Here is a 12,646-nt window from a genome sequence, read left to right on the forward strand (position 1 = left end):
TATCTGAAATTATAACAGTATCATTTCCTCCACAGACCAGAAATATGTGTGAATTTCCACATTGCTGTTTGTCCTTCCACTTGAGGAGGAGCATTTGGAATGGCAGGAAGCAGCTGGCATCAGTGATGTTTGGCTGGAAGTACAAGGTGAAGCAGGAAAACTGTAGGTGAGCAATGGGGGAGGAGCACAAACCCAGGGCATCCATCAAATACTTCCATTTGTTGCTGTAAATAGGTTCTAGTTTTGGAGTCTGGAATGGGACAGTAGAGCCAAGTGAGTGAAGTTCTGCTTTCTGGGGATTGCTCTCTCCGAAAGCCTCTGGCACTCTCGGTGGAAGGTGTCCTTGTTAGTTTCCTTCTGTGGGTGAAAATGAGGTTCACTTCCCCGAGGGGGCATGAGCACAGTCTTCCCACCTCAAACTTCAGTTTTGCTTGTTGGTTCCTCAAAGTGTTGACCCAGAAACCCGCACAGCACACACTTCATTGGGGAGACAATGGCCTGAGGTTGTTATCACTGGACACTTAATCCAGAAACCCAGATAGTATTTTGGGAGCTTGTGTTTGAATCCAGTTGCAGCAGACGGCGGAATTTGAATTCAATACAAACCTGGAATTAAGCGTCTAATGATGAGCATGAATCTGTTGTCCTTTAAGGGAAGTAAACTGCCATTCTTGCTTACATGTAACTCCTGACCCACAGCAATGTGGTTGACTCTTAACTGCTCTCTGGACATTTAGGAATGTGTAATAAATGTTACCCTAGCCAGTGATGCCCTCATCCCGTGAATGAATTTAAAAAGTACGTCAGGAATTCCTCCTGTATGCAATGATAACTGATTTGCTTTGCCCAATCTTTATGCAGACTGAAGTCACCTGACTCTTGAAGTCAGTGACCTTTCATCATAGTTAGAGCTCTCTCTTTCTGCTGGTGTCTTCAATTTCCTTTTTAGTGCCTTCTGCTAAAAGTACCACGCGAGTTGACTGGGGTGTATATACATCGACCACTGTCAATTTCTGTCCCTTGATGTTTCTAAACTGTACCCAGACTCCATTTCACCAGAACTAATATCCATTGTCATTACCATATTAATTTTATTCCGTAACCAGCAAAGCTGACCTACCTCCTCCTTCTTGTCAGTCCTTCCAAGAAACTGAATACCCCTGGAGCCCAGCTTCAGACATCGTAGATATTTTGGTTTCTGGTTTACCAAAACATCCTGGATTCTGGAAAAGTCTGAGTTCAGTAGAAATTAGCAGTTGTAACACTGCTATGTAAGAAAGAAGGAGGAGCAAAAATAAGGAATAAAGCCAGTTAACATGATTTCAATCAGTTGGGAAAGTGCTTAATAATGTCTCTTCATTACGTATGTTTTAGCAATGCTTTTAAAACAAAAATCGTATCATCTGATTAAATCAACGTGGTCAATCCAGAAGAAGACTTTCCATGATGGAGACAGGGCAGTTGCAGGTAAGTTCAAGGTCACCCTGGGGCCAGGCATGTTTGACAATTTCATTCCTTCTTGATAGTCAAACAAGTGAGGTCGCAAAGAGGAAACCAACAGCTGCATAACACCTGGATTCCCAAGAGGCATTTTGTAGGGTGTCACACTGGTGGCTAATAGATAAGGGAAGGGCTCTGGAACTGAAGGTAATGTATGAGCATGAATAGAGAGTTGGTGAACATGCAGGACATAACAGTAAGTGTTGTTGTGACTGTGATGAGAGGAGTGCAAAGGATTCGAAGGTCAATGTAAACATTGAATTAACCTCCAGGATGTTTTTAATGGACTTTCAGGACAGATGAGACCATCCTTCCTCTTGACAGCTGACCAGCCAGTCTGGCCACCAAATAAATTAATAGATGTATTGGTCACATGTGGGCAGGCCTCCTGGTGCCTTCACCTCCATGGGCAATATACCAGGAAGACTGTTAAGGGAAGATGGCGGAGATGGGAAACTGCATCCATGACATGATGCCCACGTTTACAAACAAGCCCTCCCGACATGACAACCGCGTACATGGAGATGAAGTGGAAAACAGCAGGTAACTGCTCGAACAGGTTTTGTGTTCTTTCTCGGGAAGGTTTTCTTTTAAAAAAGAATAAGCCCAGTGACATCACAATGGTTTGCCTGTGATGTCATAAACACAAACAAGAATAAACAATAACTGCTGTGTGTCCTCACTTCATGTTGAAACAACGTGAGGTGAACATTGCAGACTTGTAGCTCTGCAGTTTCAAGTGCGCATCGCTTATTTCTTTTCTCTCCCTCGTCAGTGTAATTAGAACTAACACTAATTGAAGCGGAGGGAAAGGAGCAATACATTCGTGGTATCACTCTTGGTTGTGAGAAGAGTTTTGAGGTAATTTGAATTCAATATATACTGGACACTATTTGTAAAGAAATTGGATTTTAGTACGAATTTCAAAGACGGGAAAACTGGAAAAATGATGTGAATGTGGGGTAACCCGATTGAATTGATGCGTGTATGTTGTGGGTCACAATGGTTCCAGTACTTGCCAAAACCAAAATTATATTGGCCACATTTTTGTGTCCACTCTTTGATGGAGCAAAATGTTTCTTCTGGTCTTTGCTGAAGGTGATATTAGCAGGGAAAATGTTCATCTCGGATGACCACAAGATCCCATTATCACAACAATTTGCAAAAAAAACAAGAATGGAATTCTCCCGTATAAATCATCTACTATTTATCCCTCAGTGAATGTTGTTTCAATGGAGAAACTAGTCATTACCAATTGTTATTCATGAAAACGTGCTTTCTGCACATTAACCAGTGCCTTTCCTACATTACAGCAGCCAAAAAATAGTATTTGGATGAAAAAGGCCCTTTGGGAAATCATTCCAAATGTTCAAGGAGTTGAATTAGAGCAAAGCTTCGTTGAGTTTCATTTTGAACTGAAGTATCTGAAGGGTGATGTCCTGGCTGCTCAGTTGACAAGTTAAAATGTTAAAATGTTGAAGGAAGACCAAGTCGACAGTGAAGAGGCAAATGAATATTTGACATATATAATGAGGCTGAAGTCAGCAGTTGATATTTTTTGGTCTAGTATTTAAGTGTGATCGTACTCTTTCTCTTTTCATGTTGAATTTGGCTTTTACTTTTATGGTGTTTTCATTTGTCTTTTAGGTTTGACGATACTTCACCTTTCTCATTCCTCAGACTCCAACCCACTTTGATTCTGAAAGGTATGAGTTATCATTAATTTTTCACAAAGCACAAGCTTCAATCCAGTTCCTTGTCTCCCTGTGTTCAGTCAGGCATTGACTCACTTATTCCAGACTTCACATGGAAATTTGCCTTTCGAGTCAATGGGGACTGCAGATGCTGGAGAATCCAAGATAACAAAGTGTGGAGCTGGATGAACACAGCAGGGAACTGCAGCAGCTTGGCCTGCTGTGTTCATCCAGCCCCACACTTTGTTATCTTGGAAGTATTCCTGCTCCTTTGTTCCATTTGCTCATACTCATCTCTGACATATTAAATTAGATAAGATTCCCTACGGTGTGGAAACAGGCCCTTCAGCCCAACAAGTCCAAACCGCCCCTTGAAGCATCCCACCCAGACCCATCTTCCTTTCACCCACACGCCCTTCAACACTACGGGCAAATTAGCATGGCCGATCCACCTAGCCTACACATCTTTGGACTGTGGGAGCACCCAGGGGAAACCCATGCAGACACGGGGAGAATATGCAAACTCCACACAGTCAGCCTGAGCCTGGAATCGAGCCCGGGTTCCTGGCACTGTGAAGCTGCAGTGCTAATCACTAAGCCACCGTGCCTCCCATATCCGACGAGATTAAAACAGCAGCGGTCTATTGACACCTCTGAAAAGTAATAGTTGTCAGCCTTGCATCAATGACAGCAGCCTGACCCTGGAGTCAGACATTTCTCAGTGTAATATCACTGAGCACAATGAGGACTGATGTGGCAGCCCCCTTGAGCGACCTTGACAGACTGAGCAATAGGTGACCCGACATCTAACTGATGTCTCTACAGTTTCCCAGCTGTTTTCTCCCCACTCCCCACACTGGGTTCAGTCTCCCACTGGGCTGACTGAGTCCCACTCACTGGACTGCAGAGGTGTGGACTCTGAGAAGCTGACTGCCTCGGGTGTCCATCTGGCAGTGCCCATTACCCTGTATTAATGCCAGAGACTGCTCTTGGTGAACCTATCCTGTGTGAAGGCAGCCTACCTTGCCTCGACTGTGGGTTACTCCCTTTAGATTCTGAGACAGTGCTTCCAGGGTGTGTAGAGTGATTTTTATTTATATATTGATGTGAAAGCTTTGTTGATTTTTATTTTGAGTGGCCTAAAAAGTCTGAAACCTGACGTCCGTGTTGGCTTAGTTAGGATTTTAGAGTTGTGTTTTCTAAGCAAGAGCAATGTGATATCAGAAGAGCAAACAGATCATGGACAGATGTAACTACACTGAAGTCAGCATTTTATCTTTTTTGGTCCAGTATTTAATTTTTATGGCAGTCTTTCTCTTTACATGTTTAATTTTGTTTTGTCTGTCATGATGGTTTCATTTATCTTATAGATTTGACTGTTATTTCCGGTCAGTCAGCTTGCCGAAGCAGTCAGATTTCCGTCATACTACTCTGAATAAAAATGGTTTGTACTATCCTTGGTTTTTTACACATGACAAATTCCAATCCCCTGATTACTTATTCTTCATATTCCTATATACCATCCAACACTCACTCACTCGCACGTTCTTCCACGATGTGCAAGATGTTTTATATATTTGGTCACAGGTTTGTCCCATTTCATTCTGAGGGAGCTGAAATATTTGAAGGCTGATGCTCTCGTCTGCTCACTTGGCCTTTTAAAGTTTCAATTGTTCTAAGGAAGAGCAAGATGATATTGAAAGAGTAAACAACATTTGTGTTGACCATGAGGGATTGTCCTTCTCAACTTCTCCCTGTGCCTGACATGCTGGTTAAACAACCACCAGCTGTCTCTCTCTCTCACTCATGTGAGCACAGCCCTATGATGTGGTGTGATAATGGTGACTTTTTTTTTCGAAAGGTGGGTCACTTTGAAACAGACAAGCGGGTTTTTCTTGTGATAATCACTGACTGTTTATGTCAGGAAATATCTATTGCTGCACTTTTCAAATCCAAGCTATGTCCGTTGGGTGTGAAATCTGGCGACAGACGTTTTTCCAAAAATGTTGTCCGTTGGAGCTTCTGAAGTTGGAGTCTGTTGGGTTCATTCAGAACTTCAAGACTGCCATTTATGTTATGCCAGTGTATTCACGGTAAATGGATAAATGGTGGATAAATGGAGTTAAGAGAGAAACACATCATGATGTGATACAATGGAGCAAGCTCAAGAAACCTTATTCCTATGAATTCAGAAAATATCGTTTAAGTTCTGAGATATTCAGCAAGCAAACTGTAAGACAAATGGAGTAACAAAAGTATGCTGTGTACTAGGATAGAGATCTGTTCAACTTTTCTAATTGGTATTAATTAAGTAAGCGACGTGCAAATTCTTCTTTTCAATTTAAGACTGAGATAGAATAGTCACCCAATTTACATTCATGATGAACATAGAACAACGACATAATCATGAAGAGGAATTGTGTCCCTTGATGTAGTGTAGTGGGGGTGGTGAACGTAACTGTCATGTTTTTCGTAAATTTTTGACAATCATCATGACTAGAACTAACTTATAGCCACAAACTGGAGTGTGTTAATAGGAGTTAAGTGTGGACATGAGATGGTGTTTCAATCACTGGCCACATTCCACTGCTCTGCCACATGCTGTGCCTGGCAACCTTCAGTTAACAAAGTCCAAACTTGAACCAGATTTGCAAACCAGTTCCTGAATTTGAAACAAGAAGAGAACATGTCATCTGTCAGGCAAGCTAGTGTGTTGTGGCATTTTGACTACGAGAGGTAAATAAAACAATGTTCATGTGGAACTCTACTTAATATTTGAAACCTGAATGTGCACACTTCAGTTGATTTTCTCCACTGCATAATTAACTTCAACTCTTCCATCCTGCTTTTATTGACATGTTAATATCTGCTTGAGAGATTTCCTCCATGCCTGTTGATTGCTTACTAATTGCATATGTTCAATATGCTGTGAAAATGCACCAGTTTTGAATTATCGCCGCAAAAACTGTGCGTTGAGGGACTGTGATTTACTGTGCTCGATTATTTTTTTTTCCTTTTTGCTGGCATTGTGAAAACTTAGAACACTGAAGGGCACATCCTTCCATAGATATCCTGCCCTTTCTTCTGTTACACCGTGCGATGAATGGGAAGGAAAGGAGCGGGAAGAATGATTATGAAGTAAATTTGAGTAGGGGAGCTGATAGCCTGGTACCACAACAGCAGAACAGATGGAAGGAATGAGAAGTAGAGTGAGAGAGGAAGGAACAGAGATTTCACCATTAAAAATGGTGAAAGCAATGTATTGACAGCTGGTAGCCTTTATTTTAGTAACGTATTGCAACCATTCAATAGTTTTGCTCTTGTAATATTTAAACATGGACATTACGTAATTTCTCTTGCTGAGATTGTCAGCATGGTCATAAAACATCAATTTATTTTTAATGTTATTTGTCTTACTGGATCAAAATATGGTGACACATAAACAATTTGAGCTTCAAAATCTCCCCTTCCCCTACCGCATCCCAATACCAGCCCAACTCGTCCCCGCTTCCCTAATCTGTTCTTCCTCTCACCTATCCCCTCCTCCCACCCCAAGCCACACACCCATTTCCTTCTGTCTAACCTCATCCCGCCCCCTTGACCTATCCGACCTCCCCAGCCTGACCTATCCCCCCCACCTCCCCACCTACACTCACCTTTACTGGCTCCATTCCTGCCTCGAAACTTGTCTGTCTCCTCCCCACCGAACTTCTCCTCTATCCATCTTCGATCTGCCTCCCCCTCTCTCCCCATTTATTTCAGAACCCTCTCCCCCTCCCCCTCCCCCTTTTCTGATGGAGGGTCTAGGCCCGAAACATCAGCTTTTGTGCTCCTAAGATGCTGCATGGCCTCCTGTGTTCACCCAGCTCCACACTTTGTTAGAGATAATGGGAACTGCAGATGCTGGAGAATTCCAAGATAGTAAAATGTGAGGCTGGATGAACACAGCAGGCCAAGCAGCATCTTGTGCTCCTAAGATGCTGCTTGGCCTGCTGTGTTCATCCAGCCTCACATTTTATTATCCACACTTTGTTATCTTTGTTTGAAGGTTATGCTTTTCTTCAGTCATGCTTTTTTATACTTGTGTGGGGTAAAGTTCTTAAAACGACAACTTCATTTAATTGAAACACATTTTGTACAATTTTCTATTACTTGGAACAAGTCTTGGAAATACATTTCCTGTGATTACAGACAATTCATCATTCTGACTGAACCGGCCAGCTACTCTGGCAAAGTTGAGAGGTTCACATTGGATTTCAAATTTCAAATCAGGCTCCTTAAAGAGTGCTCCAATTCCCTCCTTTGCTGACATGCTCCACCCTGACCCCTGCCCAATCCCAAAGGTATATTCATCTGCTGACATGAAGGAAACTGAATTTGATATAGGGGTGCTTGATGCGATTTGAACTATGAAGTTCTTTGTGAGAGTTCTTAATTTCTTTTGCACACTCCACAGTATCAAGTATGATAACCCTTAGGCAGCACATTGGAAGAGACCTTGCATAGCACGAGCTGTGGAACAAAAAAAAACAGAGGTTTCCTTTTTCTTCAGTTTCTCCCTCCTTCTATTTTCCGCCAAGTCAGCAAATATTTTACACCTCTCTGTTTTCCTACCAGTTATGTAAGCTTGCTTTCAAGAGTAATTAGATTCCTAAAAACAATATTGTTCAGAAATGTGAAGTCAGTGATATTGTTAGCAGAGAATTCAAACAGGATTGAAGCCAGACTGTCCTGTTTCCGGTAGCTTGCTGTGGCCTCGAGCTGTAGACAGAAGTTGCTGTACATAATTCCACATTTACTCTGTTGTGGAAACTTTCTGGCCCATCTGATGACTGGATTGAAGTAGAAATTGAGAAATAGTGGGTGGTCAGCTGAAGGGATTTAATATTAAATGTTTATTTACTTAAAATGATGGTTTAATATTCTTGAGATCGATACAAAATAACTCCAAGGCTCAAATTTCTGTTTTATATGAATCTAGCTGGCCATGTTTCTGTGATGTTTTGATTTTAACTTTGTATTTTCTTTGAATGGTTCAAGTAATACATGAAGTGACCAGCTGCTTTATCATTGGATTGAACATATTGTATCTCCTCATCAATGGTATTCCCCTCCAGCCCTTCAATGCTCATATCTTTGCACTTCTAATTCCGGCCACTTTGATCTTGCCTGCATGCTTGATCTTCTTTATTCTGTCATTGGTGTGTTCAGCTACCCAGTTCTGCGACACTCTTCCAAAACATCTCCTCTTTGTCCTCAAAACCAATCTTTCTGACCAAGCTTTTGGTGGCCTGTCCTAGTTTTAGCTTCATGAATCTTGGAGTGATTTTTAAATGATTATGTAAATGTGAAGCATTTTGAAATGTTTCTACCATGTCAGAGATCTATACAAATAAACGTTGTTCCTGCATCACATTTACTTTTTAAATTCGTACTCTCTGTAGGCATCAGGAGATGAGCTTCCATCACATCTCACTGTCGATACCTCCAACGTTCAAATTCTTAACTCTGAGACCTCAAAAAGACTCGTCGAAAATTTTGTAATCGCTCTCATGAACAAGGAGCGTTTCTACATCCGCACATTCTTTTCGACATACAAAGCATATACCACTGCTGAAAGTGTGTTGTACATCCTCCTGGACAAGTGAGCATAAATCTAATGAGCATCTCCTTTGTTTAATGGTAATGATAGAAAAGTATGTTCTGTCGAGTAATTTTTGTTATTAATCCTTCTGGCAATGAATCGCTGAAACTAGCCATATGGAAACAAACTCTCAGTAAACTGAGAATCTCCATCCAACCCTCAGTAAGGGAGACGATTTTTTGTTCATTGAAGACATGAACTTACCTGCACCCCAATCCCTCGGACGTTAAGCTCTGCAAATTTGGGCTTTAACTTTCATCCAGTTTCATCAGAAAAGTCCACATTTTTTAAAGTATTCTGGAGGATTTTATCCTCCACACAGATGGTTTTATCCTACACCTTCTGCCCAAAAGGTCCAGATTCAAATTCTATCTCCTATGTCATGTGTCATAATAAGTTTGAATAACTTGATTAAAAGTAATTAGACTTGAAGTCCTTCATAAAGAGAGACTGCAGTGGGACTGATGAGCTTGTTTGTTTACAACAAGGCAAAGCAGTCCTTCAGCCCTCCTGTTTTGTGCCCCCATCGCTTTCCAATATCCCTGATCCCAAATGGTGGCACAAATCATGTTTAAGCACCCGGCTAGTGATTTGGGACAGAAGTGAATAAAACATACTCACAAAACATAATGCTGAGACAGGTGCCAATGTATTTTTGATTATTTTTTCGCAATAATGAAGCGATCGAGAACCAGTACAATACAACGATTAAAAAGTGTGGTGAATGTATTAGGACAATGTCTAGACCTTGGTATTAAAGATAAACAGTGACGTTGACTTCCTTCAATGCTTTTTATGTAGTTTGGGGCTTCCTACAACTATGTTTGGAATGTTTAAGTTTCTGCATGTAGTGAATGGAAAAATGTTATTTTAATTGAAAGAAGCCTATCAATTGTCTGTAATAACAAAGTGTGGAGCTGGATGAACACAGCAGGCTAAGCAGCATCTTAGGAGCACACACGCTGAGTGTCAGGCCGAGACCCAGCTTTTGTGCTCCAAAGATGCTGCTTGGCCTGCTGTGTTCATCCAGCTCCACACTTTGTTAATTCGATTCTCCAGCATCTGCAGTTCCCATTATCTCTGATCAATTGTCTGTAAGTCTGTGTTGGGCATAACAATCAAAGTTTGGAAGCTGAGTCCAGGGTGAGGAACCTTCATTGCAAAACTGAAATGTTGGTCAAATGAATGTCTGCTTCCAACTGAAATATGCAGGAATACCGCAATTCTGTAATAATGGGTGAAATGTTTTTCAAATGACATCAGTGATGGTTTCTCTCGTCACCTCAGTTTTTATACATTAGTTTTTTGCACGTTGGGTGAGCATTGAACAGTTTATGTACTTCACAAATGGTGTTTTGGGGTAACTTATCAAAGCTCAGTTCGGGTACAAAGCGATTCTCACCACTGCTGACCTTCAATTGATGTACCTCTGACATTAGAGGGATATCCCTGGGTAGGAAAAGTTTCCCAAATGTGCTATGGTTATAAAATTTGAGAAAATCAGCAAATAACCAGAGATGATTAGATTTTTCTTCAAAGCAGTAAGCTAATGAGCTGGCTTTCATGAACCCAATGGGTTGCAGAAATCGATCCAGCTGGACCTTTCAAAAGTGAATTTGGGTTTCTCTTTTTGCCTGTTGCCAAAATATTCTCTTTCTTTGCCCAACTAAATAAATGTTCCAGCAGAATAATTCCAGCAATAAGCTTCTGAGTTTTTAAAAAAAGGTGACCCATTCTTGCCGTAGAATTTGAAACATCACAGCTCACTCATGTGTCTCATGTTATCTCTCAGAGGTGAGATAGTGGACAACGATTCTTCGCAGGTTATTACTTTCTTATTTGCTTTTGTGTTAGGCCGGTGGTCATCTTAGATGATGGTATTCTTTTAAAGGTAAAGCGAAAATTCCGTAAAACCAAGGAATCTCAGCAAACTGTGGTTTGTTGAAATTTGAGGAGTTTGGTTCTCATTAAACTCTAAGGTAGCTGTGGTTAAGACAGTCATCTGTTATATTTACTGTCTCCTCCTTTCACAATGTAGCTGTTTATTACTTTGGCTGCTTTGATCTCTAACTTGTCCATTGTCTTTTGGTGAAAGTCTCCATCTGCAGGGAGATTCTTGGAGTTTTTAAAAAGTCAACAACAAAATGGCTTCCATGCCATTCAAATTTCAAACCCATTTTACCAATTGGACAGATTTTGTGTTTAAGATTAGTGTTTGAGTCAACCATTTTAATTCGGCTAAAAGATCATCATAATTCAACGGATGTTTATAGCATCCGTTCACCTTACACGCACCCTACATTTCAAAATTTTCCTTTATCCGTGGTGAAAGGGAGAAACAGTCTGACTAGATGCTACAGTTATTTTGGTGTTCTGTACTTAGATCCAGGGAATTCATCTCTTTTTACTTGAGTGTTTTCATTCACTGAGGTTTTTATTTGAGACAGAGAATTAACTTGAGTTCAAAATGGTTAGGATTGTATAGTATGAGTATAATTTTAAAAATCTGTTCCTGCCCAAGTTTTCCAAGTGTTGACGATCAGTCCATGACTTCTGAAGGAATGAATTTGTGACTGACAGATTTGGTGACGTGACAAAGATGCGCTAAAAAATTAACCTTAGAGGACTTCGGAATACTGCAGAGAAATATAGGTTTAGCAAGTCGTCAACGATCTGACAAATAGAGTTGTATATGGTAAATTTGAAGTCCATTTTGGCAGAAAGAATAGCAGTTTTGTTTTTATTGAGGGAGATTGCATTGCTCTGAGATACAGTGGAATCTGGGTATCCTCGTGCATGAATCACAAAATGATCGTGTACAGACATGTTAAGTAATTTGGAAAGCAATTAAATGCAGAGCAGAGCTCTGGAATATTGTAAATGCAAAGATAAACAGATACTTGTTGAGGGAGAGGAGGTGAAAGGTCATTAGGAGAGGCAGGAATGTAGATTTGAAGTTACGATCAGATGAGACAGAACCACATTGAATGCTTTACTCTTCCCTCCTTGTATGGGAAGTGGCAGGTATGCTGTAAAATGCCAAATTGGAGTTTCAATGCAAAGTATGAACAAACTCGGTAATCAAGGCTTCAAATGCCGAAATCCTGAACCTTCAGATGTTTTTCAGTGGCTGAATGCAAATTGTAGATTCAAGCTTGTTTAAAATCACTTAGTTTGTGCTGTCTGACCAATTGCAGATATGGAAGCTTTGACACCTCAGAGGCAGAAGAGATTCCAGTAATCGATTCAGTGAGCACAAAGTAAGATTTAATCTTATGTGTGACATAATTAAGTTTCATCCAAAATACAACAATGTTAAAAAACCTGCTGGCACTTCCTGTAAGATCTATGGAGGGCCTTCCTCCCACAGCAATGCAGCAAACACGAGACAGCAGCAGTCACATTAACAAAGTTGCTTGATTGTATCAAAAATCTACACAGATTTTGTTTAAAAAGAAAAGTTGTATCAACAGAAAAGATCCAAAAGTGTTCAGTGAAAAATTGCTCATCCATTCACTATTCAGATCTCCATTTGTCGCCAAACATTTAGATAGCTGAGCTCTGAATTAAGGATACAACATGTCGAAGAATTGAGGTTCCTACCTTCTCCCCTCCCCTCAGTTTGCCTGTGGTGTCTTTCAAATCTCCTGTGAAGGTTTTGAAGAAAAACCTACTCGCAGTACATCTGGAGGGTGATCTATTTTATAAAAACAGTTGACCAAGAATGAAATAGAGGCAGAGCTGCAATCTTTTCTTTGCTGTCATTACGGTTGGTATTGCTGAGCTTATACAAAAGAGATCTGCAGGC

The sequence above is a fragment of the Stegostoma tigrinum genome, unplaced genomic scaffold (assembly GCF_030684315.1).
Source record: "Stegostoma tigrinum isolate sSteTig4 unplaced genomic scaffold, sSteTig4.hap1 scaffold_166, whole genome shotgun sequence".
In the NCBI taxonomy this organism is placed as follows: Eukaryota; Metazoa; Chordata; class Chondrichthyes; order Orectolobiformes; family Stegostomatidae; genus Stegostoma; species Stegostoma tigrinum.